Genomic DNA, 27,724 nt, shown 5'->3' with positions numbered 1-27,724 from the left:
CAAACCTTTTCTTAACTGCTTTTTACAAACTTTGGTCGGACGTTCACACCTTCTTGCAGCCGAACACCCCCGCTTCCGCTTTTGATGGTATATATTCGGGTATTCGAACCTTCTCTTACCCACTTTTTACAAACCATGGTTGGACTTTCATACCTTCTTGTAGCTGAACAACTCCACTCCTGCTTTTGATGATTTATGGTTGGACATTCGCATCTTTTCCTACCCATTTTTCAGTAATTATGGGTGGATATTCACACCTTCTTGCAGCTGAACACCTCCTCTCCCGCTAATGATCATGTAAGGTTTGATATTCGAAAATTTTCTTTCATGTTTTAAAGCAATTATTAATGGACATTCACACCTACTTGCAGCCGAACACCACCTCTCCCACTTTTGATGATGTATGGACCGGCATTCTTACCTTTTCTAACACATTTTTCAGCAATTATGGTTGGAGAATCACACCTACTCACAGCCGAACAACTCCGCTACCGCATTTGATGGTGTATAGTCGGGATTTCTCACCCTTTCTCATCAGCTTTTTGCAAATTATTCTCTGACATTCACACCTACTTGCAGTCGAACAGCTCTGCTCCCGCTTTTGATAGTGTATATTCGGGCATACGAACCTTTTCTTACCCACTTTTTACAAACCAGGGTCGAACTTTCACACCTTCTCTTAGCTGAACAACTCCTCTCCCTCTTTTGATTGTGTACAGTCGGGTATTTTAACCTTTTCTTACCCGCTTTTTACCAACTATGATCGGACATTCACACCGTCTTACAGCGGAACACCTCCGCTCCCTCTTTTGATGGTGTATGTTCGGGCATTCGAACCTTTTCTTACCCGCTTTTTACAAATTCTTCAGGAATCCGAAAATAAGCACGAATTCGGATTCTCCTATTAAACGAATTAATTAACTCAAACCAAGTTAAGACTGCTTTGTCCTTCATATTTATTCATGTCTAATCAAGTTTCAACGATAAACAACGTTGTACTTTGTAGAATGAGAAAGAACTTCTTCAGCAATAAGCATCTCTCGACATATGACGAAATACAGATTTTGCTATAAAATTAATTTCTTCTATCAGCGTGACTTAAAACTGTTTGTCCTCCTTATTTATCCACTTCAAATCAAGTTTCAACAATTAAAAAAAATTGTAGTTTGAGAAAGAACAACTTAATCTTCAGCAATCGGTATAAAAAGAGGGTAAAAAAGGTGCAAATGCCAACCATACATCACTAAAAGGTGGAGCGGAAGTATTCAGCTGCAAGTAGGTGTGAATGTTCGACCATAATTTGTAAAAAGTGGGTAAGAAAAGGTTCGAATGCCCGACTAAATATTAACAAAAGCGGGAGGAGAGGTCTTCGGATGAGAGTGGGTGAGAATTTCCTACCATACAAGTATGGTGGAGAGGAAGCTGTGATTGGCCGACAATAGTAAAAAGCAGGTGAGAAAAGGTGCGAATGTCAAAACATACATGATCAAAACAGGGAGCGGAGGTGTTTGGCTGCGACAAGGTGTGAATGTCCACCCATAATTAATGAAAAACGGGCAACAAGTAGGTTCGAATGCCCAACCATACATCATCAAAAGCAGGAGTGGATGTGTTCGGCTTCAAGAAGGTATGAATGTCCATCAATAATTGCTATAAAACATGAAAGAAAATTTTCGAATATCAAACCGCACATAATCATAAGCGGGAGAGGAGGTGTTCCGCTGCAAGAAGGTGTGAATATCCACACATAATTACTGAAAAATGGGTAAGAAAAGGTGCGAATGCCCAACCATACATCATCAAAAGCAGGAGTGGATGCGTTCGGCTACAAGAAGGTTTGAATGTCCGACCATAGTTTGTAAAAAGCGGGTAAGAACAGGTTTGTATGCCCGACTGTACACAATCAAAAGAGGGAGCGGAGTTGTTCAGCTACAAGGTGTGAAAGTCCGACCATGGTTTGTAAAAAGCGGGTAAGAACAGGTTCGTATGCCCGAATATACACCATCAAATGCGGGAGCGGAGGTGTTCGGCTGTGAGTAGGTGTGAATCTCCAACCATAATTGCTGAAAAATGTGTTAGAAAAGGTAAGAATGCCGGTCCATACATCATCAAAAGCGGGAGAGGTGGTGTTCGGCTGCAAGTAGGCGTGAATGTCCAGCCATAATTACTCACAAATGGGTAAGAAAAGGTAGTATTGCCAGACCATACATGATCAAAACAGGGAGCAGAGGTGGTTAAGCTAAAAGAAGGTGTTAATGTCCGACTAAAGTTTGTAAAAAGCGGGTAAGAAAAGGTGCGAATGCCCGACAATGTATGATCAAAAGAGGGAGCGGAGGTTTTCGGCTGAAAGAAGGTCTGAATGTCCAACCATAATTTGTATAAACCGGGGAAGAAAAGGCTCAAAAGCCCGACTATACACCATCAAAAGCTGGAGCGGAGGTGTTCAGCTGCAAGAAGGTCTGAATGTCCATCAATAATTGCTAGAAAACATGAAAGAGAATTTTCGAATATCAAACCGCACATGATAATAAGCGGGAGAGGAGGTGTTCAGCTGCAAGAAGGTGTGAATGTCCACCCATAATTACTGAAAAATGGGTAAGAAAAGGTGCGAATTCCCAACCATACATCATCAAATGCACGAGTGGATGTGTTCGGCTACAAGAAGGTTTGAATGTCCGACCATAATTTGTAAAAAGCGGGTAAGAAAAGGTTCGAATGCCCAAACATACACCATCAAAAGAGGGAGCGGAGGTGTTCCACTGTAAGAAGGTGTTAATGTCCGACCATAGTTGGTAAAAAGCGGGTAAGAAAAGGTTAAAATACCCGACTGTACACAATCAAAAGAGGGAGCGGAGTTGTTCAGCTAAGAGAAGGTGTGAAAGTCCGACCATGGTTTGTAAAAAGCAGGTAAGAAAAGGTTCGTATGCCCGAATATACACTATCAAAACCGGAAGCGTAGGTGTTCGGCTGCAAGAAGGTGTGAACGTCCGACCAAAGTTTGTGAAAAAGCAGTTAAGAAAAGGTTCGAATATCTAACCAAACATAATCAAAAGCGGGAGCAGAGCTGTTCGACTGCAAGTAGGTGTGAATGTCAGAGAATAATTTGCAAAAAGCTGATGAGAAAGGGTGAGAAATCCCGACTATACACCATCAAATGCGGTAGCGGAGTTGTTCGGCTGTGAGTAGGTGTGATTCTCCAACCATAATTGCTGAAAAATGTGTTAGAAAAGGTAAGAATGCCGGTCCATACATCATCAAAAGCGGGAGAGGTGGTGTTCGGCTGCAAGTAGGTGTGAATGTCCATTAATAATTGCTTTAAAACATGAAAGAAAATTTTCGAATATCAAACCTTACATGATCATTAGCGGGAAAGGAGGTGTTCAGCTGAAAGAAGGTGTGAATATCCACCCATAATTACTGAAAAATGGGTAGGAAAAGATGCGAATGTCCAACCATAAATCATCAAAAGCAGGAGTGGAGTTGTTCAGCTACAAGAAGGTATGAAAGTCCAACCATGGTTTGTAAAAAGCGGGTAAGAGAAGGTTCGAATACCCGAATATATACCATCAAAAGCGGAAGCGGAGGTGTTCGGCTGCAAGAAGGTGTGAACGTCCGACCAAAGTTTGTAAAAAGCAGTTAAGAAAAGGTTTGAATATCCAACCGAACATAATCAAAAGCGGGAGCAGAGCTGTTCGACTGCAAGTAGGTGTGAATGTCAGATCATAATTGCTGAAAAATGTGATAGAAAAGACTAGAATGCCGGACAATACATCATCAAAAGCGGGAGAGGTGGTTTTTCGGCTGCAAGTAGGTGTGAATGTCCAGCCATAATTACTCACAAACGGGGGAAGAAAAGGTAGTATTTCCAGACCACACATGATCAAAACAGGGAATGGAGGTGGTTCAGCTGCAAGGTGTGAATGTCTGACTAAAGTTTGTAAAAACCGTGTAAGACAAGGGGCGAATGCCCGACAATGTATGATCAAAAGAGCGGAGGTTTTCGGCTGCAAGGTCTGAATGTCCGACCAAAAATTACTGAAAAATGGGTAAGAAAAGGTGCAAATGCCAAATCATACATCATCAAAAGCAGGAGCGGATGTGTTCGGCTACAAGAAGGTTTGAATGTCCACCCATAATTACTGAAAAATGGGTAAGAAAAGGTGCGAAAGCCCAACCGCACATGATCATAAGTGGATGAGAAGGTGTTCGACTGCGAGTAGGTGTGAATGTAAGATCATAATTTGTAAAAAGCGGGTAAGAAAAGGTAAGAATGCCCAACCATAAATTATTAAAAGCGGCAGCAGAGTTTCGGCTGGTATTTATCAATGTCTAGATAGATTTCAACAAAAAACAACGTTGTACTTTGCAGTAAAAGAAAGTGCAAATCAAAAGTTTTAGGAATCCGAGAATAAGCTTATTTTCATGAGTTCTGCACGATTTCGGATTTTATGTATAAAATGAATTCCTTCACTCAAACTAAGTTAACACTGCTTTGTCCTTCATATGTACCCATTTCTATATATATTTCAAGCATAAACTTCGTCATACTACCCTGAATGAGAAAGAGCCACACTTGTGATTAAGCCATACGCCCCTTTTGAGGAGTTCTGCATGGTTTGGGATTTTATCTATAAAATTAATTCCTTCACTCAAACTAAGTTAAAACGGCTTTTACCTTCATATTTATCAATGTCTAGATCGACTTCAACAAAGAACAACATTGTATTTTGTAGTAGAAGAAAGAGCAAAACTGAAGGATCAGGAATCCGAGAATAAGCTTTTCATACGTTCTGCATGATTTGGGATTTTATGTATAAAATGAATTCCTTCACTCAAACTAAGTTAACACTGCTTTGTCCTTCATATGTACCCATTTCTACATATATTTCAAGCATAAACTTCCTCATACTACCCTGAATGAGAAAGAGCCACACTTGTGATTAAGCCAAACGCCCCTTTTGAGGAGTTCTGCATGATTTGGGATTTTATCTATAAAATCAATTCCTTCACTCAAACTATGTTAAAACGTCTTTTACCTTCATATTTATCAATGTCTCGATAGATTTAAACAAAAAAACAACGTTATACTTTGCAGTAAAAGAAAGAGCCAATCAAAAGTTTTAGGAATCCGAGAATAAGCTTATTTTCATGAGTTCTGCACGATTTCGGATTTTATGTATAAAATGAATTCATTCACTCAAACCAAGTTAAAACTGCTTTTTCCTTCATATTTATCAATGTCTAGATCGACTTCAACAAAGAACAACATTGTATTTTGCAGTAGAAGAAAGAGCAAAACTGAAGGATCAGGAATCCGAGAATAAGCTTCTTTTCATACGTTCTGCATGATTATTGATTTTATGTATAAAATGAATTCCTTCACTCAAACTAAGTTAACACTGCTTTGTCCTTCATATGTACCCATTTCTACATATATTTCAAGCATAAACTTCCTCATACTACCCTGAATGAGAAAGAGCCACACTTGTGATTAAGCCATACGCCCCTTTTGAGGAGTTCTGCATGATTTGGGATTTTATCTATAAAATCAATTCCTTCACTCAAACTATGTTAAAACGGCTTTTTCATTCATATTTATCAATGTCTAGATCGACTTCAACAAAGAACAACATTTGTATTTTGCAGTAGAAGAAAGAGCAAAACTGAAGGATCAGGAATCCGAGAATAAGCTTATTTTCTTATGGGCAAGTGGGAACTGCTTTGTCCTTCATATTTATCAATGTGTAGATGGATTTCAACTTCTTCTACTGCAAAGTCCAATGTTTTTCTTTGTTGAAGTCGGTCTAGACATTGATGAATATGGAAGAACAAAGCAGTTTTAACTTGGTTTGAGCAAAGCAATTCATTTTATAGCAAAATCCGAAATCGTGCAGAACTCATGAAAGCAGGCTTATACTCGGATTCCTGAAACTTTAGATTTGCTCTTTCTTTTACTGCAAAGTACAACGTTGTTTTTTTGTTTAAATCTTTCTAGACATGGTAAATATGAAGGACAAATCAGTTTTAACATAGTTTGAGTGAAGTAATGCATTTTATAAGCAAAATCCCAAATCATGCAGAACTCACGAAAAGCTTTTTCTCGCTTTTCACTGCTTTTTACAAACTTTGGTCGGACGTTCACACCTTTTTGCATCCGAACACCTCCGCTTTTGATGATGTATATTCGGGCATTCGAACCTTTTATTACCCGTTTTTTACAAACCATTGTCGGACTTTCACACCTTCTTGCAGCCGAACACCACCTCTCCCGCTTTTGATGATGTATGGTCCAGTATTCTTACCTTTTCTAACACATTTTTCAGCAATTATGGTCGGACATTCACACCTACTCACAGCTGGACACCTCCGCTCCCGCTTTTGATCATACAATGTCGGGACATCGCTCCTTGTCTTACCAGCTTTTTACAAACTTTAGTCGAACATTCACACCGTCTTACAGCGGAACACCTCCGCTCCCGCTTTTTATGGTGTATAGTCGGGCTTTCGAAACTTTTCTTACCCGCTATTTACAAACTATGGTAGGACATTCAAACTTTCGTGTATCTGAAAACCTCCGCTCTCTCTTTTGATCATACATTGTCGGACATTCGCACCTTTTCTTACCCACTTTTTACAAACCATGGTCGGACTGTCACACCTTCTTGTAGCCGAACACATCCGCTCCCGCTATTGATTGTGTACAGTCGGGTATATTAACCTTTTCTTACCCACTTTTTACCAAGTATGGTTGGACATTCACACCTTCGTACAGCGGAACACCTCCGCTCCCTCTTTTGATGGTGTATGTTCGGGCATTCAAACCTTTTCTTACCCGCTTTTTCCATACTATGGTCGGCTATTCACAGCTTCCTCTCCACCATACTTGTATGGTGGGATATTCACACCCACTTTCATCCGAAGACCTCCGCCACAAATTTTGTTGATATTTAGTCGGACATTCGCACCTTACCCGCTTTTGGCAAACTATGGCCTTCTTGCAGCCAAACAACTCTGATCTTGCTTTTGATGATGTAAGGTTGGGCATTCAGACCTTGCTTCACCTGCTTTTCACCAAATATAGTCGGACATTAACACCTTCTTGCAGTCGAACACTTCCGCTCCACCTTTTAGTGTTCTATCACACCTTTTTTTTCACCGCATTTTATACATTATGGTTGGAAATTTTCAACCACTCTCATCCGAAGACCTCTCCTCCCGCTTTTGTTAATATATTTGAACTTTAGTTTGACATTCAAACCTTCTTGCAGCTGAACCACCTCCGCTCCCTGTTTTGATCATATATGGTCTGGCTACTACCTTTTCTTACCCGTTTGTGAGTAATTATGGCTGGACATTCACACCTACTTGCAGTCGAACACAACCTCTCTCGCTTTTGATGATGTATGGACCGGCATTTTTACCTTTTCTAACACATTTTTCAGCAATTATGGTCGGAGATTCACACCTACTCACAGCCGAACAACTCCGCTCCCGCATTTGATGATGTATAGTCGGGCATTCTCACCCTTTCTCATCAGCTTTTTGCAAATTATGATCTGACATTCACACCTACTTGCAGTCGAACAGCTCTGCTCCCGCTTTTGATTATGTTTGGTTGGATATTCGAACCTTTTCTTAACTTCTTTTTACAAACTTTGGTTGGACGTTCACACCTTCTTGTAGCCGAATACTTCCACTCCTGCTTTTGATGATGTATGGTTGGGCATTCACACCTTTTTTTTGCCCATTTTTCAAGAATTATGGGTGGACATTCACACCTTGCAGCTGAACACCTCCTATCCCACTTATGATCATGTGCGGTTTGATTTTCGAAAAGTTTCTTTCATGTTTTCTAGCAATTATTGATGGACATGTAGACCTTCTTGCAGCTGAACACCTCCGCTCCCGCTTTTGATCATACATTGTCAGGCATTCGCACCTTGTCTTACCCACTTTTTACAAACTTTAGTCGAACAGTCACACCTTTTTGCAGCCGAACATCACCTCTCCCGCTTTTGATGATGTATGGTCCAGCATTCTTACCTTTTCTAACACATTCTTCAGCAATTATGGTCGGACATTCACACCTACTCAGAGCCGAACACCTCCGCTCCCGCATTTGATGGTGTATAGTCGGGCATTCTCACCCTTTCTCATCAGCTTTTTACAAATTATGATCTGACATTCACACCTGCTTTTGATAATGTAAAGTTAGTTATTCGCACCTTTTTTTTTTACCCATTTTTCATGAATTATGGGTGGACATTCACACCTTCTTGCAGCCGAACACCTCCTCTCCCGCTTATGATCATGTGCGGTTTGATATTCGAAAATTTACTTTCTTGTTTTAAAGCAATTATTGATGGACATTCAAACCTTCTTTTTGATGGTGTATAGTCAGGCTTTCGAGCCTTTTCTTCCCGGTTTTTACAAACCATGGTCGGACTTTCACACCTTCTTGTAGCCGAACAACTCCGCTCCCGCTATTGATTGTGTACAGTCGGGTATTTTAACCTTTTCTTACCCGCTTTTTACCAACTATGGTCGGACATTCACACCGTCTTACAGCGGAACACCTCTGCTCCCGCTTTTGATGGTGTATAGTCGGGCATTCGAACCTTTTCTTACCCGCTTTTTACAAACTATGGTGGGACATTCAAACCTTCTTGTATCCGAAAACCTCCGCTCTCTCTTTTGATCATACATTGTCGGACATTCGCACCTTTTCTTACCCGCTTTTTACAAACCATGGTCGGACTTTCACATCTTCTTGTAGCCGAACACATCCGCTCCCGCTATTGATTGTGTACAGTCGGGTATTTTAACCTTTTCTTACCCGCTTTTTACCAAGTATGGTCGGACATTCACACCTTCGTACAGCGGAACACCTCCGCTCCCTCTTTTGATGGTGTATGTTCGGGCATTCAAACCTTTTCTTACCCGCTTTTTCCAAACTATGGTCGGCTATTCACAGCTTCCTCTCCACCATACTTGTATGGTGGGATATTCACACCCACTTGCATCCGAAGACCTCCGCCCCAAATTTTGTTGATATTTAGTCGGACATTCGCACCTTACCCGCTTTTGGCAAACTATGGCCTTCTTGCAGCCAAACACCTGTGATCTCGCTTTTGATGATGTAAGGTTGGGCATTCAGACCTTGCTTCACCTGCTTTTCACCAAATATAGTCGGACATTCACACCTTCTTGCAGCCGAACACTTCCGCTCCACCTTTTAGTGTTCTATCACACCTTTTTTTCACCGCATTTTATACATTATGGTCGGAAATTTTCAACCACTCTCATCCGAAGACCTCTCCTCCCGCTTTTGTTAATATATTTGAACTTTAGTCGGACATTCAAACCTTCTTGCAGCTGAACCACCTCCGCTCCCTGTTTTGATCATATATGGTCTGGCAATACTACCTTTTCTTACCCGTTTGTGAGTAATTATGGCTGGACATTCACACCTACTTGCAGCCGAAAAACCACCTCTCCCGCTTTTGATGATGTATTGTCCGGCATTCTAGTCTTTCTAGTCATTCTATCACATTTTTCAGCAATTATGATCTGACATTCACACCTACTTGCAGTCGAACAGCTCTGCTCCCGCTTTTGATTATCTTCGGATGGATATTCAAACCTTTTCTTAACTGCTTTTTACAAACTTTGGTCGGACGTTCACACCTTCTTGCAGCCGAACACCCCCGCTTCCGCTTTTGATGGTATATATTCGGGTATTCGAACCTTCTCTTACCCACTTTTTACAAACCATGGTTGGACTTTCATACCTTCTTGTAGCTGAACAACTCCACTCCTGCTTTTGATGATTTATGGTTGGACATTCGCATCTTTTCCTACCCATTTTTCAGTAATTATGGGTGGATATTCACACCTTCTTGCAGCTGAACACCTCCTCTCCCGCTAATGATCATGTAAGGTTTGATATTCGAAAATTTTCTTTCATGTTTTAAAGCAATTATTAATGGACATTCACACCTACTTGCAGCCGAACACCACCTCTCCCACTTTTGATGATGTATGGACCGGCATTCTTACCTTTTCTAACACATTTTTCAGCAATTATGGTTGGAGAATCACACCTACTCACAGCCGAACAACTCCGCTACCGCATTTGATGGTGTATAGTCGGGATTTCTCACCCTTTCTCATCAGCTTTTTGCAAATTATTCTCTGACATTCACACCTACTTGCAGTCGAACAGCTCTGCTCCCGCTTTTGATAGTGTATATTCGGGCATACGAACCTTTTCTTACCCACTTTTTACAAACCAGGGTCGAACTTTCACACCTTCTCTTAGCTGAACAACTCCTCTCCCTCTTTTGATTGTGTACAGTCGGGTATTTTAACCTTTTCTTACCCGCTTTTTACCAACTATGATCGGACATTCACACCGTCTTACAGCGGAACACCTCCGCTCCCTCTTTTGATGGTGTATGTTCGGGCATTCGAACCTTTTCTTACCCGCTTTTTACAAATTCTTCAGGAATCCGAAAATAAGCACGAATTCGGATTCTCCTATTAAACGAATTAATTAACTCAAACCAAGTTAAGACTGCTTTGTCCTTCATATTTATTCATGTCTAATCAAGTTTCAACGATAAACAACGTTGTACTTTGTAGAATGAGAAAGAACTTCTTCAGCAATAAGCATCTCTCGACATATGACGAAATACAGATTTTGCTATAAAATTAATTTCTTCTATCAGCGTGACTTAAAACTGTTTGTCCTCCTTATTTATCCACTTCAAATCAAGTTTCAACAATTAAAAAAAATTGTAGTTTGAGAAAGAACAACTTAATCTTCAGCAATCGGTATAAAAAGAGGGTAAAAAAGGTGCAAATGCCAACCATACATCACTAAAAGGTGGAGCGGAAGTATTCAGCTGCAAGTAGGTGTGAATGTTCGACCATAATTTGTAAAAAGTGGGTAAGAAAAGGTTCGAATGCCCGACTAAATATTAACAAAAGCGGGAGGAGAGGTCTTCGGATGAGAGTGGGTGAGAATTTCCTACCATACAAGTATGGTGGAGAGGAAGCTGTGATTGGCCGACAATAGTAAAAAGCAGGTGAGAAAAGGTGCGAATGTCAAAACATACATGATCAAAACAGGGAGCGGAGGTGTTTGGCTGCGACAAGGTGTGAATGTCCACCCATAATTAATGAAAAACGGGCAACAAGTAGGTTCGAATGCCCAACCATACATCATCAAAAGCAGGAGTGGATGTGTTCGGCTTCAAGAAGGTATGAATGTCCATCAATAATTGCTATAAAACATGAAAGAAAATTTTCGAATATCAAACCGCACATAATCATAAGCGGGAGAGGAGGTGTTCCGCTGCAAGAAGGTGTGAATATCCACACATAATTACTGAAAAATGGGTAAGAAAAGGTGCGAATGCCCAACCATACATCATCAAAAGCAGGAGTGGATGCGTTCGGCTACAAGAAGGTTTGAATGTCCGACCATAGTTTGTAAAAAGCGGGTAAGAACAGGTTTGTATGCCCGACTGTACACAATCAAAAGAGGGAGCGGAGTTGTTCAGCTACAAGGTGTGAAAGTCCGACCATGGTTTGTAAAAAGCGGGTAAGAACAGGTTCGTATGCCCGAATATACACCATCAAATGCGGGAGCGGAGGTGTTCGGCTGTGAGTAGGTGTGAATCTCCAACCATAATTGCTGAAAAATGTGTTAGAAAAGGTAAGAATGCCGGTCCATACATCATCAAAAGCGGGAGAGGTGGTGTTCGGCTGCAAGTAGGCGTGAATGTCCAGCCATAATTACTCACAAATGGGTAAGAAAAGGTAGTATTGCCAGACCATACATGATCAAAACAGGGAGCAGAGGTGGTTAAGCTAAAAGAAGGTGTTAATGTCCGACTAAAGTTTGTAAAAAGCGGGTAAGAAAAGGTGCGAATGCCCGACAATGTATGATCAAAAGAGGGAGCGGAGGTTTTCGGCTGAAAGAAGGTCTGAATGTCCAACCATAATTTGTATAAACCGGGGAAGAAAAGGCTCAAAAGCCCGACTATACACCATCAAAAGCTGGAGCGGAGGTGTTCAGCTGCAAGAAGGTCTGAATGTCCATCAATAATTGCTAGAAAACATGAAAGAGAATTTTCGAATATCAAACCGCACATGATAATAAGCGGGAGAGGAGGTGTTCAGCTGCAAGAAGGTGTGAATGTCCACCCATAATTACTGAAAAATGGGTAAGAAAAGGTGCGAATTCCCAACCATACATCATCAAATGCACGAGTGGATGTGTTCGGCTACAAGAAGGTTTGAATGTCCGACCATAATTTGTAAAAAGCGGGTAAGAAAAGGTTCGAATGCCCAAACATACACCATCAAAAGAGGGAGCGGAGGTGTTCCACTGTAAGAAGGTGTTAATGTCCGACCATAGTTGGTAAAAAGCGGGTAAGAAAAGGTTAAAATACCCGACTGTACACAATCAAAAGAGGGAGCGGAGTTGTTCAGCTAAGAGAAGGTGTGAAAGTCCGACCATGGTTTGTAAAAAGCAGGTAAGAAAAGGTTCGTATGCCCGAATATACACTATCAAAACCGGAAGCGTAGGTGTTCGGCTGCAAGAAGGTGTGAACGTCCGACCAAAGTTTGTGAAAAAGCAGTTAAGAAAAGGTTCGAATATCTAACCAAACATAATCAAAAGCGGGAGCAGAGCTGTTCGACTGCAAGTAGGTGTGAATGTCAGAGAATAATTTGCAAAAAGCTGATGAGAAAGGGTGAGAAATCCCGACTATACACCATCAAATGCGGTAGCGGAGTTGTTCGGCTGTGAGTAGGTGTGATTCTCCAACCATAATTGCTGAAAAATGTGTTAGAAAAGGTAAGAATGCCGGTCCATACATCATCAAAAGCGGGAGAGGTGGTGTTCGGCTGCAAGTAGGTGTGAATGTCCATTAATAATTGCTTTAAAACATGAAAGAAAATTTTCGAATATCAAACCTTACATGATCATTAGCGGGAAAGGAGGTGTTCAGCTGAAAGAAGGTGTGAATATCCACCCATAATTACTGAAAAATGGGTAGGAAAAGATGCGAATGTCCAACCATAAATCATCAAAAGCAGGAGTGGAGTTGTTCAGCTACAAGAAGGTATGAAAGTCCAACCATGGTTTGTAAAAAGCGGGTAAGAGAAGGTTCGAATACCCGAATATATACCATCAAAAGCGGAAGCGGAGGTGTTCGGCTGCAAGAAGGTGTGAACGTCCGACCAAAGTTTGTAAAAAGCAGTTAAGAAAAGGTTTGAATATCCAACCGAACATAATCAAAAGCGGGAGCAGAGCTGTTCGACTGCAAGTAGGTGTGAATGTCAGATCATAATTGCTGAAAAATGTGATAGAAAAGACTAGAATGCCGGACAATACATCATCAAAAGCGGGAGAGGTGGTTTTTCGGCTGCAAGTAGGTGTGAATGTCCAGCCATAATTACTCACAAACGGGGGAAGAAAAGGTAGTATTTCCAGACCACACATGATCAAAACAGGGAATGGAGGTGGTTCAGCTGCAAGGTGTGAATGTCTGACTAAAGTTTGTAAAAACCGTGTAAGACAAGGGGCGAATGCCCGACAATGTATGATCAAAAGAGCGGAGGTTTTCGGCTGCAAGGTCTGAATGTCCAACCACAATTTGTAAAAATCGGGGAAGAAAAGGCTCGAAAGCCCGACTATACACCATCAAAAGTGGGAGCAGAGGTGTTCAGGTGCAAGAAGGTCTGAATGTCCGACCAAAAATTACTGAAAAATGGGTAAGAAAAGGTGCAAATGCCAAATCATACATCATCAAAAGCAGGAGCGGATGTGTTCGGCTACAAGAAGGTTTGAATGTCCAACCATAGTAAGTAATAGTAAGAAAAGGCTCGAATGCCCGAATATATACCATCAAAAGCGGAAGCGGAGGTGTTCGGCTGCAAGACGGTGTGAACGTCCGACCAAAGTTTGTAAAAAGCAGTTAAGAAAATGTTCGAATATCCAACCAAACATAATCAAAAGTGGGAGCAGAGCTGTTCGACTGCAAGTAGGTGTGAATATCAGATCATAATTTGCAAAAAGCTGTTGAGAAAGGGTGAGAATGCCCGACTATACACTATCAAATGTGGGAGCGGAGGTGTTCGTCTGTGAGTAGGTGTGAATGTCCGACCATAATTGCTGAAAAATGTGTTAGAAAAGGTAAGAATGCCGGACCATATATCATCAAAAGCGGGAGAGGTTGTGTTCGGCTGCAAGTAGGTGTGAATGTCCAGCCATAATTACTCACAAACGGGTAAGAAAAGGTACTATTGCCAGACCATATATGACAAAACAGGGAGCGGAGGTGGTTCAGCTGCAAGAAGGTTTGAATGTCCGACTAAAGTTTGTAAAAAGCGGTTAAGACAAGGTGTGAATGCCCGACAATGTATGATCAAAAGAGGAGCGGAGGTTTTCGGCTGCAAGAAGGTCTGAATGTCCACCCATAATTACTGAAAAATGGGTAAGAAAAGGTGCGAAAGCCCAACCGCACATGATCATAAGTGGATGAGAAGGTGTTCGACTGCGAGTAGGTGTGAATGTAAGATCATAATTTGTAAAAAGCGGGTAAGAAAAGGTAAGAATGCCCAACCATAAATTATTAAAAGCGGCAGCAGAGTTTCGGCTGGTATTTATCAATGTCTAGATAGATTTCAACAAAAAACAACGTTGTACTTTGCAGTAAAAGAAAGTGCAAATCAAAAGTTTTAGGAATCCGAGAATAAGCTTATTTTCATGAGTTCTGCACGATTTCGGATTTTATGTATAAAATGAATTCCTTCACTCAAACTAAGTTAACACTGCTTTGTCCTTCATATGTACCCATTTCTATATATATTTCAAGCATAAACTTCGTCATACTACCCTGAATGAGAAAGAGCCACACTTGTGATTAAGCCATACGCCCCTTTTGAGGAGTTCTGCATGGTTTGGGATTTTATCTATAAAATTAATTCCTTCACTCAAACTATGTTAAAACGGCTTTTACCTTCATATTTAGCAATGTCTAGATCGACTTCAACAAAGAACAACATTGTATTTTGTAGTAGAAGAAAGAGCAAAACTGAAGGATCAGGAATCCGAGAATAAGCTTCTTTTCATACGTTCTGCATGATTTGGGATTTTATGTATAAAATGAATTCCTTCACTCAAACTAAGTTAACACTGCTTTGTCCTTCATATGTACCCATTTCTACATATATTTCAAGCATAAACTTCCTCATACTACCCTGAATGAGAAAGAGCCACACTTGTGATTAAGCCAAACGCCCCTTTTGAGGAGTTCTGCATGATTTGGGATTTTATCTATAAAATCAATTCCTTCACTCAAACTATGTTAAAACGGCTTTTACCTTCATATTTATCAATGTCTCGATAGATTTAAACAAAAAAACAACGTTATACTTTGCAGTAAAAGAAAGAGCCAATCAAAAGTTTTAGGAATCCGAGAATAAGCTTATTTTCATGAGTTCTGCACGATTTCGGATTTTATGTATAAAATGAATTCATTCACTCAAACCAAGTTAAAACTGCTTTTTCCTTCATATTTATCAATGTCTAGATCGACTTCAACAAAGAACAACATTGTATTTTGCAGTAGAAGAAAGAGCAAAACTGAAGGATCAGGAATCCGAGAATAAGCTTCTTTTCATACGTTCTGCATGATTTGGGATTTTATGTATAAAATGAATTCCTTCACTCAAACTAAGTTAACACTGCTTTGTCCTTCATATGTACCCATTTCTACATATATTTCAAGCATAAACTTCCTCATACTACCCTGAATGAGAAAGAGCCACACTTGTGATTAAGCCATACGCCCCTTTTGAGGAGTTCTGCATGATTTGGGATTTTATCTATAAAATCAATTCCTTCACTCAAACTATATTAAAACGGCTTTTACCTTCATATTTATCAATGTCTCGATAGATTTAAACAAAAAAACAACGTTATACTTTGCAGTAAAAGAAAGAGCCAATCAAAAGTTTTAGGAATCCGAGAATAAGCTTATTTACATGAGTTCTGCACGATTTCGGATTTTATGTATAAAATGAATTCATTCACTCAAACCAAGTTAAAACTGCTTTTTCCTTCATATTTGTCAATGTCTAGATCGACTTCAACAAAGAACAACATTGTATTTTGCAGTAGAAGAAAGAGCAAAACTGAAAGATCAGGAATCCGAGAATAAGCTTCTTTTCATACGTTCTGCATGATTTGGGATTTTATGTATAAAATGAATTCCTTCACTCAAACTAAGTTAACACTGCTTTGTCCTTCATATGTACCCATTTCTACATATATTTCAAGCATAAACTTCCTCATACTACCCTGAATGAGAAAGAGCCACACTTGTGATTAAGCCATACGCCCCTTTTGAGGAGTTCTGCACAATTTGGGATTTTATCTATAAAATGAATTCATTCACTCAAACCAAGTTAAAACTGCTTTTTCATTCATATTTATCAATGTCTAGATCGACTTCAACAAAGAACAACATTTGTATTTTGCAGTAGAAGAAAGAGCAAAACTGAAGGATCAGGAATCCGAGAATAAGCTTATTTTCTTATGGGCAAGTGGGAACTGCTTTGTCCTTCATATTTATCAATGTGTAGATGGATTTCAACTTCTTCTACTGCAAAGTCCAATGTTTTTCTTTGTTGAAGTCGGTCTAGACATTGATGAATATGGAAGAACAAAGCAGTTTTAACTTGGTTTGAGCAAAGCAATTCATTTTATAGCAAAATCCGAAATCGTGCAGAACTCATGAAAGCAGGCTTATACTCGGATTCCTGAAACTTTAGATTTGCTCTTTCTTTTACTGCAAAGTACAACGTTGTTTTTTTGTTTAAATCTTTCTAGACATGGTAAATATGAAGGACAAATCAGTTTTAACATAGTTTGAGTGAAGTAATGCATTTTATAAGCAAAATCCCAAATCATGCAGAACTCACGAAAAGCTTTTTCTCGCTTTTCACTGCTTTTTACAAACTTTGGTCGGACGTTCACACCTTCTTGCATCCGAACACCTCCGCTTTTGATGATGTATATTCGGGCATTCGAACCTTTTATTACCTGCTTTTTACAAACCATTGTCGGACTTTCACACCTTCTTGCAGCCGAACACCACCTCTCCCGCTTTTGATGATGTATGGTCCAGTATTCTTACCTTTTCTAACACATTTTTCAGCAATTATGGTCGGACATTCACACCTACTCACAGCTGGACACCTCCGCTCCCGCTTTTGATCATACAATGTCGGGACATCGCTCCTTGTCTTACCAGCTTTTTACAAACTTTAGTCGAACATTCACACCTTCTTGCAGCTGAACACCTCCGCTCCCGCTTTTGATGATGTATAGTCGGGCTTTCGAGCCTTTTCTTACCCGGTTTTTACAAATTATGGTTGGACATTCAGACCTTGCAGCCGAACACCTCCGCTCTCTCTTTTGATCATGTATGGTATGGCAATACTACCTTTTCTTCCCCCGTTTGTGAGTAATTATGGCTGGACATTCACACCTACTTGCAGTCGAACAGCTCTGCTCCCGCTTTTGATTATGTTTGGTTGGATATTCGAACCTTTTCTTAAATGCTTTTTACAAACCATGGTCGGACTTTCACACCTTCTTGTAGCCGAACAACTCCGCTCCCACTATTGATTTTGTACAGTCGGGTATTTTAACCTTTTCTTACCCGTTTTTTACCAACTATGGTTGGACATTCCTTGTCTTACCAGCTTTTTACAAACTTTAGTCGAACATTCACACCTTCTTGCAGCTGAACACCTCCGCTCCCGCTTTTGATGATGTATAGTCGGGCTTTCGAGCCTTTTCTTACCCGCTTTTTACCAACTATGGTTGGACATTCACACCGTCTTACAGCGGAACACCTCCGCTCCCGCTTTTTATGGTGTATAGTCGGGCTTTCGAAACTTTTCTTACCCGCTATTTACAAACTATGGTAGGACATTCAAACTTTCGTGTATCTGAAAACCTCCGCTCTCTCTTTTGATCATACATTGTCGGACATTCGCACCTTTTCTTACCCACTTTTTACAAACCATGGTCGGACTGTCACACCTTCTTGTAGCCGAACACATCCGCTCCCGCTATTGATTGTGTACAGTCGGGTATATTAACCTTTTCTTACCCGCTTTTTACCAAGTATGGTTGGACATTCACACCTTCGTACAGCGGAACACCTCCGCTCCCTCTTTTGATGGTGTATGTTCGGGCATTCAAACCTTTTCTTACCCGCTTTTTCCATACTATGGTCGGCTATTCACAGCTTCCTCTCCACCATACTTGTATGGTGGGATATTCACACCCACTTTCATCCGAAGACCTCCGCCACAAATTTTGTTGATATTTAGTCGGACATTCGCACCTTACCCGCTTTTGGCAAACTATGGCCTTCTTGCAGCCAAACAACTCTGATCTTGCTTTTGATGATGTAAGGTTGGGCATTCAGACCTTGCTTCACCTGCTTTTCACCAAATATAGTCGGACATTAACACCTTCTTGCAGTCGAACACTTCCGCTCCACCTTTTAGTGTTCTATCACACCTTTTTTTTCACCGCATTTTATACATTATGGTTGGAAATTTTCAACCACTCTCATCCGAAGACCTCTCCTCCCGCTTTTGTTAATATATTTGAACTTTAGTTTGACATTCAAACCTTCTTGCAGCTGAACCACCTCCGCTCCCTGTTTTGATCATATATGGTCTGGCTACTACCTTTTCTTACCCGTTTGTGAGTAATTATGGCTGGACATTCACACCTACTTGCAGTCGAACACAACCTCTCTCGCTTTTGATGATGTATGGACCGGCATTTTTACCTTTTCTAACACATTTTTCAGCAATTATGGTCGGAGATTCACACCTACTCACAGCCGAACAACTCCGCTCCCGCATTTGATGATGTATAGTCGGGCATTCTCACCCTTTCTCATCAGCTTTTTGCAAATTATGATCTGACATTCACACCTACTTGCAGTCGAACAGCTCTGCTCCCGCTTTTGATTATGTTTGGTTGGATATTCGAACCTTTTCTTAACTTCTTTTTACAAACTTTGGTTGGACGTTCACACCTTCTTGTAGCCGAATACTTCCACTCCTGCTTTTGATGATGTATGGTTGGGCATTCACACCTTTTTTTTGCCCATTTTTCAAGAATTATGGGTGGACATTCACACCTTGCAGCTGAACACCTCCTATCCCACTTATGATCATGTGCGGTTTGATTTTCGAAAAGTTTCTTTCATGTTTTCTAGCAATTATTGATGGACATGTAGACCTTCTTGCAGCTGAACACCTCCGCTCCCGCTTTTGATCATACATTGTCAGGCATTCGCACCTTGTCTTACCCACTTTTTACAAACTTTAGTCGAACAGTCACACCTTTTTGCAGCCGAACATCACCTCTCCCGCTTTTGATGATGTATGGTCCAGCATTCTTACCTTTTCTAACACATTCTTCAGCAATTATGGTCGGACATTCACACCTACTCAGAGCCGAACACCTCCGCTCCCGCATTTGATGGTGTATAGTCGGGCATTCTCACCCTTTCTCATCAGCTTTTTACAAATTATGATCTGACATTCACACCTGCTTTTGATAATGTAAAGTTAGTTATTCGCACCTTTTTTTTTTACCCATTTTTCAGTAATTATGGGTGGACATTCACACCTTCTTGCAGCCGAACACCTCCTCTCCCGCTTATGATCATGTGCGGTTTGATATTCGAAAATTTACTTTCTTGTTTTAAAGCAATTATTGATGGACATTCAAACCTTCTTTTTGATGGTGTATAGTCAGGCTTTCGAGCCTTTTCTTCCCGGTTTTTACAAACCATGGTCGGACTTTCACACCTTCTTGTAGCCGAACAACTCCGCTCCCGCTATTGATTGTGTACAGTCGGGTATTTTAACCTTTTCTTACCCGCTTTTTACCAACTATGGTCGGACATTCACACCGTCTTACAGCGGAACACCTCTGCTCCCGCTTTTGATGGTGTATAGTCGGGCATTCGAACCTTTTCTTACCCGCTTTTTACAAACTATGGTGGGACATTCAAACCTTCTTGTATCCGAAAACCTCCGCTCTCTCTTTTGATCATACATTGTCGGACATTCGCACCTTTTCTTACCCGCTTTTTACAAACCATGGTCGGACTTTCACATCTTCTTGTAGCCGAACACATCCGCTCCCGCTATTGATTGTGTACAGTCGGGTATTTTAACCTTTTCTTACCCGCTTTTTACCAAGTATGGTCGGACATTCACACCTTCGTACAGCGGAACACCTCCGCTCCCTCTTTTGATGGTGTATGTTCGGGCATTCAAACCTTTTCTTACCCGCTTTTTCCAAACTATGGTCGGCTATTCACAGCTTCCTCTCCACCATACTTGTATGGTGGGATATTCACACCCACTTGCATCCGAAGACCTCCGCCCCAAATTTTGTTGATATTTAGTCGGACATTCGCACCTTACCCGCTTTTGGCAAACTATGGCCTTCTTGCAGCCAAACACCTGTGATCTCGCTTTTGATGATGTAAGGTTGGGCATTCAGACCTTGCTTCACCTGCTTTTCACCAAATATAGTCGGACATTCACACCTTCTTGCAGCCGAACACTTCCGCTCCACCTTTTAGTGTTCTATCACACCTTTTTTTCACCGCATTTTATACATTATGGTCGGAAATTTTCAACCACTCTCATCCGAAGACCTCTCCTCCCGCTTTTGTTAATATATTTGAACTTTAGTCGGACATTCAAACCTTCTTGCAGCTGAACCACCTCCGCTCCCTGTTTTGATCATATATGGTCTGGCAATACTACCTTTTCTTACCCGTTTGTGAGTAATTATGGCTGGACATTCACACCTACTTGCAGCCGAAAAACCACCTCTCCCGCTTTTGATGATGTATTGTCCGGCATTCTAGTCTTTCTAGTCATTCTATCACATTTTTCAGCAATTATGATCTGACATTCACACCTACTTGCAGTCGAACAGCTCTGCTCCCGCTTTTGATTATCTTCGGATGGATATTCAAACCTTTTCTTAACTGCTTTTTACAAACTTTGGTCGGACGTTCACACCTTCTTGCAGCCGAACACCCCCGCTTCCGCTTTTGATGGTATATATTCGGGTATTCGAACCTTCTCTTACCCACTTTTTACAAACCATGGTTGGACTTTCATACCTTCTTGTAGCTGAACAACTCCACTCCTGCTTTTGATGATTTATGGTTGGACATTCGCATCTTTTCCTACCCATTTTTCAGTAATTATGGGTGGATATTCACACCTTCTTGCAGCTGAACACCTCCTCTCCCGCTAATGATCATGTAAGGTTTGATATTCGAAAATTTTCTTTCATGTTTTAAAGCAATTATTAATGGACATTCACACCTACTTGCAGCCGAACACCACCTCTCCCACTTTTGATGATGTATGGACCGGCATTCTTACCTTTTCTAACACATTTTTCAGCAATTATGGTTGGAGAATCACACCTACTCACAGCCGAACAACTCCGCTACCGCATTTGATGGTGTATAGTCGGGATTTCTCACCCTTTCTCATCAGCTTTTTGCAAATTATTCTCTGACATTCACACCTACTTGCAGTCGAACAGCTCTGCTCCCGCTTTTGATAGTGTATATTCGGGCATACGAACCTTTTCTTACCCACTTTTTACAAACCAGGGTCGAACTTTCACACCTTCTCTTAGCTGAACAACTCCTCTCCCTCTTTTGATTGTGTACAGTCGGGTATTTTAACCTTTTCTTACCCGCTTTTTACCAACTATGATCGGACATTCACACCGTCTTACAGCGGAACACCTCCGCTCCCTCTTTTGATGGTGTATGTTCGGGCATTCGAACCTTTTCTTACCCGCTTTTTACAAATTCTTCAGGAATCCGAAAATAAGCACGAATTCGGATTCTCCTATTAAACGAATTAATTAACTCAAACCAAGTTAAGACTGCTTTGTCCTTCATATTTATTCATGTCTAATCAAGTTTCAACGATAAACAACGTTGTACTTTGTAGAATGAGAAAGAACTTCTTCAGCAATAAGCATCTCTCGACATATGACGAAATACAGATTTTGCTATAAAATTAATTTCTTCTATCAGCGTGACTTAAAACTGTTTGTCCTCCTTATTTATCCACTTCAAATCAAGTTTCAACAATTAAAAAAAATTGTAGTTTGAGAAAGAACAACTTAATCTTCAGCAATCGGTATAAAAAGAGGGTAAAAAAGGTGCAAATGCCAACCATACATCACTAAAAGGTGGAGCGGAAGTATTCAGCTGCAAGTAGGTGTGAATGTTCGACCATAATTTGTAAAAAGTGGGTAAGAAAAGGTCCGAATGCCCGACTAAATATTAACAAAAGCGGGAGGAGAGGTCTTCGGATGAGAGTGGGTGAGAATTTCCTACCATACAAGTATGGTGGAGAGGAAGCTGTGATTGGCCGACAATAGTAAAAAGCAGGTGAGAAAAGGTGCGAATGTCAAAACATACATGATCAAAACAGGGAGCGGAGGTGTTTGGCTGCGACAAGGTGTGAATGTCCACCCATAATTAATGAAAAACGGGCAACAAGTAGGTTCGAATGCCCAACCATACATCATCAAAAGCAGGAGTGGATGTGTTCGGCTTCAAGAAGGTATGAATGTCCATCAATAATTGCTATAAAACATGAAAGAAAATTTTCGAATATCAAACCGCACATAATCATAAGCGGGAGAGGAGGTGTTCCGCTGCAAGAAGGTGTGAATATCCACACATAATTACTGAAAAATGGGTAAGAAAAGGTGCGAATGCCCAACCATACATCATCAAAAGCAGGAGTGGATGCGTTCGGCTACAAGAAGGTTTGAATGTCCGACCATAGTTTGTAAAAAGCGGGTAAGAACAGGTTTGTATGCCCGACTGTACACAATCAAAAGAGGGAGCGGAGTTGTTCAGCTACAAGGTGTGAAAGTCCGACCATGGTTTGTAAAAAGCGGGTAAGAACAGGTTCGTATGCCCGAATATACACCATCAAATGCGGGAGCGGAGGTGTTCGGCTGTGAGTAGGTGTGAATCTCCAACCATAATTGCTGAAAAATGTGTTAGAAAAGGTAAGAATGCCGGTCCATACATCATCAAAAGCGGGAGAGGTGGTGTTCGGCTGCAAGTAGGCGTGAATGTCCAGCCATAATTACTCACAAATGGGTAAGAAAAGGTAGTATTGCCAGACCATACATGATCAAAACAGGGAGCAGAGGTGGTTAAGCTAAAAGAAGGTGTTAATGTCCGACTAAAGTTTGTAAAAAGCGGGTAAGAAAAGGTGCGAATGCCCGACAATGTATGATCAAAAGAGGGAGCGGAGGTTTTCGGCTGAAAGAAGGTCTGAATGTCCAACCATAATTTGTATAAACCGGGGAAGAAAAGGCTCAAAAGCCCGACTATACACCATCAAAAGCTGGAGCGGAGGTGTTCAGCTGCAAGAAGGTCTGAATGTCCATCAATAATTGCTAGAAAACATGAAAGAGAATTTTCGAATATCAAACCGCACATGATAATAAGCGGGAGAGGAGGTGTTCAGCTGCAAGAAGGTGTGAATGTCCACCCATAATTACTGAAAAATGGGTAAGAAAAGGTGCGAATTCCCAACCATACATCATCAAATGCACGAGTGGATGTGTTCGGCTACAAGAAGGTTTGAATGTCCGACCATAATTTGTAAAAAGCGGGTAAGAAAAGGTTCGAATGCCCAAACATACACCATCAAAAGAGGGAGCGGAGGTGTTCCACTGTAAGAAGGTGTTAATGTCCGACCATAGTTGGTAAAAAGCGGGTAAGAAAAGGTTAAAATACCCGACTGTACACAATCAAAAGAGGGAGCGGAGTTGTTCAGCTAAGAGAAGGTGTGAAAGTCCGACCATGGTTTGTAAAAAGCAGGTAAGAAAAGGTTCGTATGCCCGAATATACACTATCAAAACCGGAAGCGTAGGTGTTCGGCTGCAAGAAGGTGTGAACGTCCGACCAAAGTTTGTGAAAAAGCAGTTAAGAAAAGGTTCGAATATCTAACCAAACATAATCAAAAGCGGGAGCAGAGCTGTTCGACTGCAAGTAGGTGTGAATGTCAGAGAATAATTTGCAAAAAGCTGATGAGAAAGGGTGAGAAATCCCGACTATACACCATCAAATGCGGTAGCGGAGTTGTTCGGCTGTGAGTAGGTGTGATTCTCCAACCATAATTGCTGAAAAATGTGTTAGAAAAGGTAAGAATGCCGGTCCATACATCATCAAAAGCGGGAGAGGTGGTGTTCGGCTGCAAGTAGGTGTGAATGTCCATTAATAATTGCTTTAAAACATGAAAGAAAATTTTCGAATATCAAACCTTACATGATCATTAGCGGGAAAGGAGGTGTTCAGCTGAAAGAAGGTGTGAATATCCACCCATAATTACTGAAAAATGGGTAGGAAAAGATGCGAATGTCCAACCATAAATCATCAAAAGCAGGAGTGGAGTTGTTCAGCTACAAGAAGGTATGAAAGTCCAACCATGGTTTGTAAAAAGCGGGTAAGAGAAGGTTCGAATACCCGAATATATACCATCAAAAGCGGAAGCGGAGGTGTTCGGCTGCAAGAAGGTGTGAACGTCCGACCAAAGTTTGTAAAAAGCAGTTAAGAAAAGGTTTGAATATCCAACCGAACATAATCAAAAGCGGGAGCAGAGCTGTTCGACTGCAAGTAGGTGTGAATGTCAGATCATAATTGCTGAAAAATGTGATAGAAAAGACTAGAATGCCGGACAATACATCATCAAAAGCGGGAGAGGTGGTTTTTCGGCTGCAAGTAGGTGTGAATGTCCAGCCATAATTACTCACAAACGGGGGAAGAAAAGGTAGTATTTCCAGACCACACATGATCAAAACAGGGAATGGAGGTGGTTCAGCTGCAAGGTGTGAATGTCTGACTAAAGTTTGTAAAAACCGTGTAAGACAAGGGGCGAATGCCCGACAATGTATGATCAAAAGAGCGGAGGTTTTCGGCTGCAAGGTCTGAATGTCCAACCACAATTTGTAAAAATCGGGGAAGAAAAGGCTCGAAAGCCCGACTATACACCATCAAAAGTGGGAGCAGAGGTGTTCAGGTGCAAGAAGGTCTGAATGTCCGACCAAAAATTACTGAAAAATGGGTAAGAAAAGGTGCAAATGCCAAATCATACATCATCAAAAGCAGGAGCGGATGTGTTCGGCTACAAGAAGGTTTGAATGTCCAACCATAGTAAGTAATAGTAAGAAAAGGCTCGAATGCCCGAATATATACCATCAAAAGCGGAAGCGGAGGTGTTCGGCTGCAAGACGGTGTGAACGTCCGACCAAAGTTTGTAAAAAGCAGTTAAGAAAATGTTCGAATATCCAACCAAACATAATCAAAAGTGGGAGCAGAGCTGTTCGACTGCAAGTAGGTGTGAATATCAGATCATAATTTGCAAAAAGCTGTTGAGAAAGGGTGAGAATGCCCGACTATACACTATCAAATGTGGGAGCGGAGGTGTTCGTCTGTGAGTAGGTGTGAATGTCCGACCATAATTGCTGAAAAATGTGTTAGAAAAGGTAAGAATGCCGGACCATATATCATCAAAAGCGGGAGAGGTTGTGTTCGGCTGCAAGTAGGTGTGAATGTCCAGCCATAATTACTCACAAACGGGTAAGAAAAGGTACTATTGCCAGACCATATATGACAAAACAGGGAGCGGAGGTGGTTCAGCTGCAAGAAGGTTTGAATGTCCGACTAAAGTTTGTAAAAAGCGGTTAAGACAAGGTGTGAATGCCCGACAATGTATGATCAAAAGAGGAGCGGAGGTTTTCGGCTGCAAGAAGGTCTGAATGTCCACCCATAATTACTGAAAAATGGGTAAGAAAAGGTGCGAAAGCCCAACCGCACATGATCATAAGTGGATGAGAAGGTGTTCGACTGCGAGTAGGTGTGAATGTAAGATCATAATTTGTAAAAAGCGGGTAAGAAAAGGTAAGAATGCCCAACCATAAATTATTAAAAGCGGCAGCAGAGTTTCGGCTGGTATTTATCAATGTCTAGATAGATTTCAACAAAAAACAACGTTGTACTTTGCAGTAAAAGAAAGTGCAAATCAAAAGTTTTAGGAATCCGAGAATAAGCTTATTTTCATGAGTTCTGCACGATTTCGGATTTTATGTATAAAATGAATTCCTTCACTCAAACTAAGTTAACACTGCTTTGTCCTTCATATGTACCCATTTCTATATATATTTCAAGCATAAACTTCGTCATACTACCCTGAATGAGAAAGAGCCACACTTGTGATTAAGCCATACGCCCCTTTTGAGGAGTTCTGCATGGTTTGGGATTTTATCTATAAAATCAATTCCTTCACTCAAACTATGTTAAAACGGCTTTTACCTTCATATTTATCAATGTCTCGATAGATTTAAACAAAAAAACAACGTTATACTTTGCAGTAAAAGAAAGAGCCAATCAAAAGTTTTAGGAATCCGAGAATAAGCTTATTTTCATGAGTTCTGCACGATTTCGGATTTTATGTATAAAATGAATTCATTCACTCAAACCAAGTTAAAACTGCTTTTTCCTTCATATTTATCAATGTCTAGATCGACTTCAACAAAGAACAACATTGTATTTTGCAGTAGAAGAAAGAGCAAAACTGAAGGATCAGGAATCCGAGAATAAGCTTCTTTTCATACGTTCTGCATGATTTGGGATTTTATGTATAAAATGAATTCCTTCACTCAAACTAAGTTAACACTGCTTTGTCCTTCATATGTACCCATTTCTACATATATTTCAAGCATAAACTTCCTCATACTACCCTGAATGAGAAAGAGCCACACTTGTGATTAAGCCATACGCCCCTTTTGAGGAGTTCTGCATGATTTGGGATTTTATCTATAAAATCAATTCCTTCACTCAAACTATGTTAAAACGGCTTTTACCTTCATATTTATCAATGTCTCGATAGATTTAAACAAAAAAACAACGTTATACTTTGCAGTAAAAGAAAGAGCCAATCAAAAGTTTTAGGAATCCGAGAATAAGCTTATTTACATGAGTTCTGCACGATTTCGGATTTTATGTATAAAATGAATTCATTCACTCAAACCAAGTTAAAACTGCTTTGTCCTTCATATTTATCAATGTGTAGATGGATTTCAACTTCTTCTACTGCAAAGTCCAATGTTTTTCTTTGTTGAAGTCGATCTAGACATTGATGAATATGGAAGGACAAAGCAGTTTTAACTTGGTTTGAGCAAAGCAATTCATTTTATAGCAAAATCCGAAATCGTGCAGAACTCATGAAAGCAGGCTTATACTCGGATTCCTGAAACTTTAGATTTGCTCTTTCTTTTACTGCAAAGTACAACGTTGTTTTTTTGTTTAAATCTTTCTAGACATGGTAAATATGAAGGACAAATCAGTTTTAACATAGTTTGAGTGAAGTAATGCATTTTATAAGCAAAATCCCAAATCATGCAGAACTCACGAAAAGCTTTTTCTCGCTTTTCACTGCTTTTTACAAACTTTGGTCGGACGTTCACACCTTGCATCCGAACACCTCCGCTTCCGCTTTTGATGATGTATATTCGGGCATTCGAACCTTT

The sequence above is a fragment of the Leuresthes tenuis genome, unplaced genomic scaffold, assembly GCF_036924035.1.
Source record: "Leuresthes tenuis unplaced genomic scaffold, fLeuTen1.0.hap1 SCAF_6, whole genome shotgun sequence".
In the NCBI taxonomy this organism is placed as follows: domain Eukaryota; kingdom Metazoa; phylum Chordata; class Actinopteri; order Atheriniformes; family Atherinopsidae; genus Leuresthes; species Leuresthes tenuis.
The sequence above is the reverse complement of the archived record's forward strand: the minus strand, read 5'-3'. Positions refer to the sequence as shown.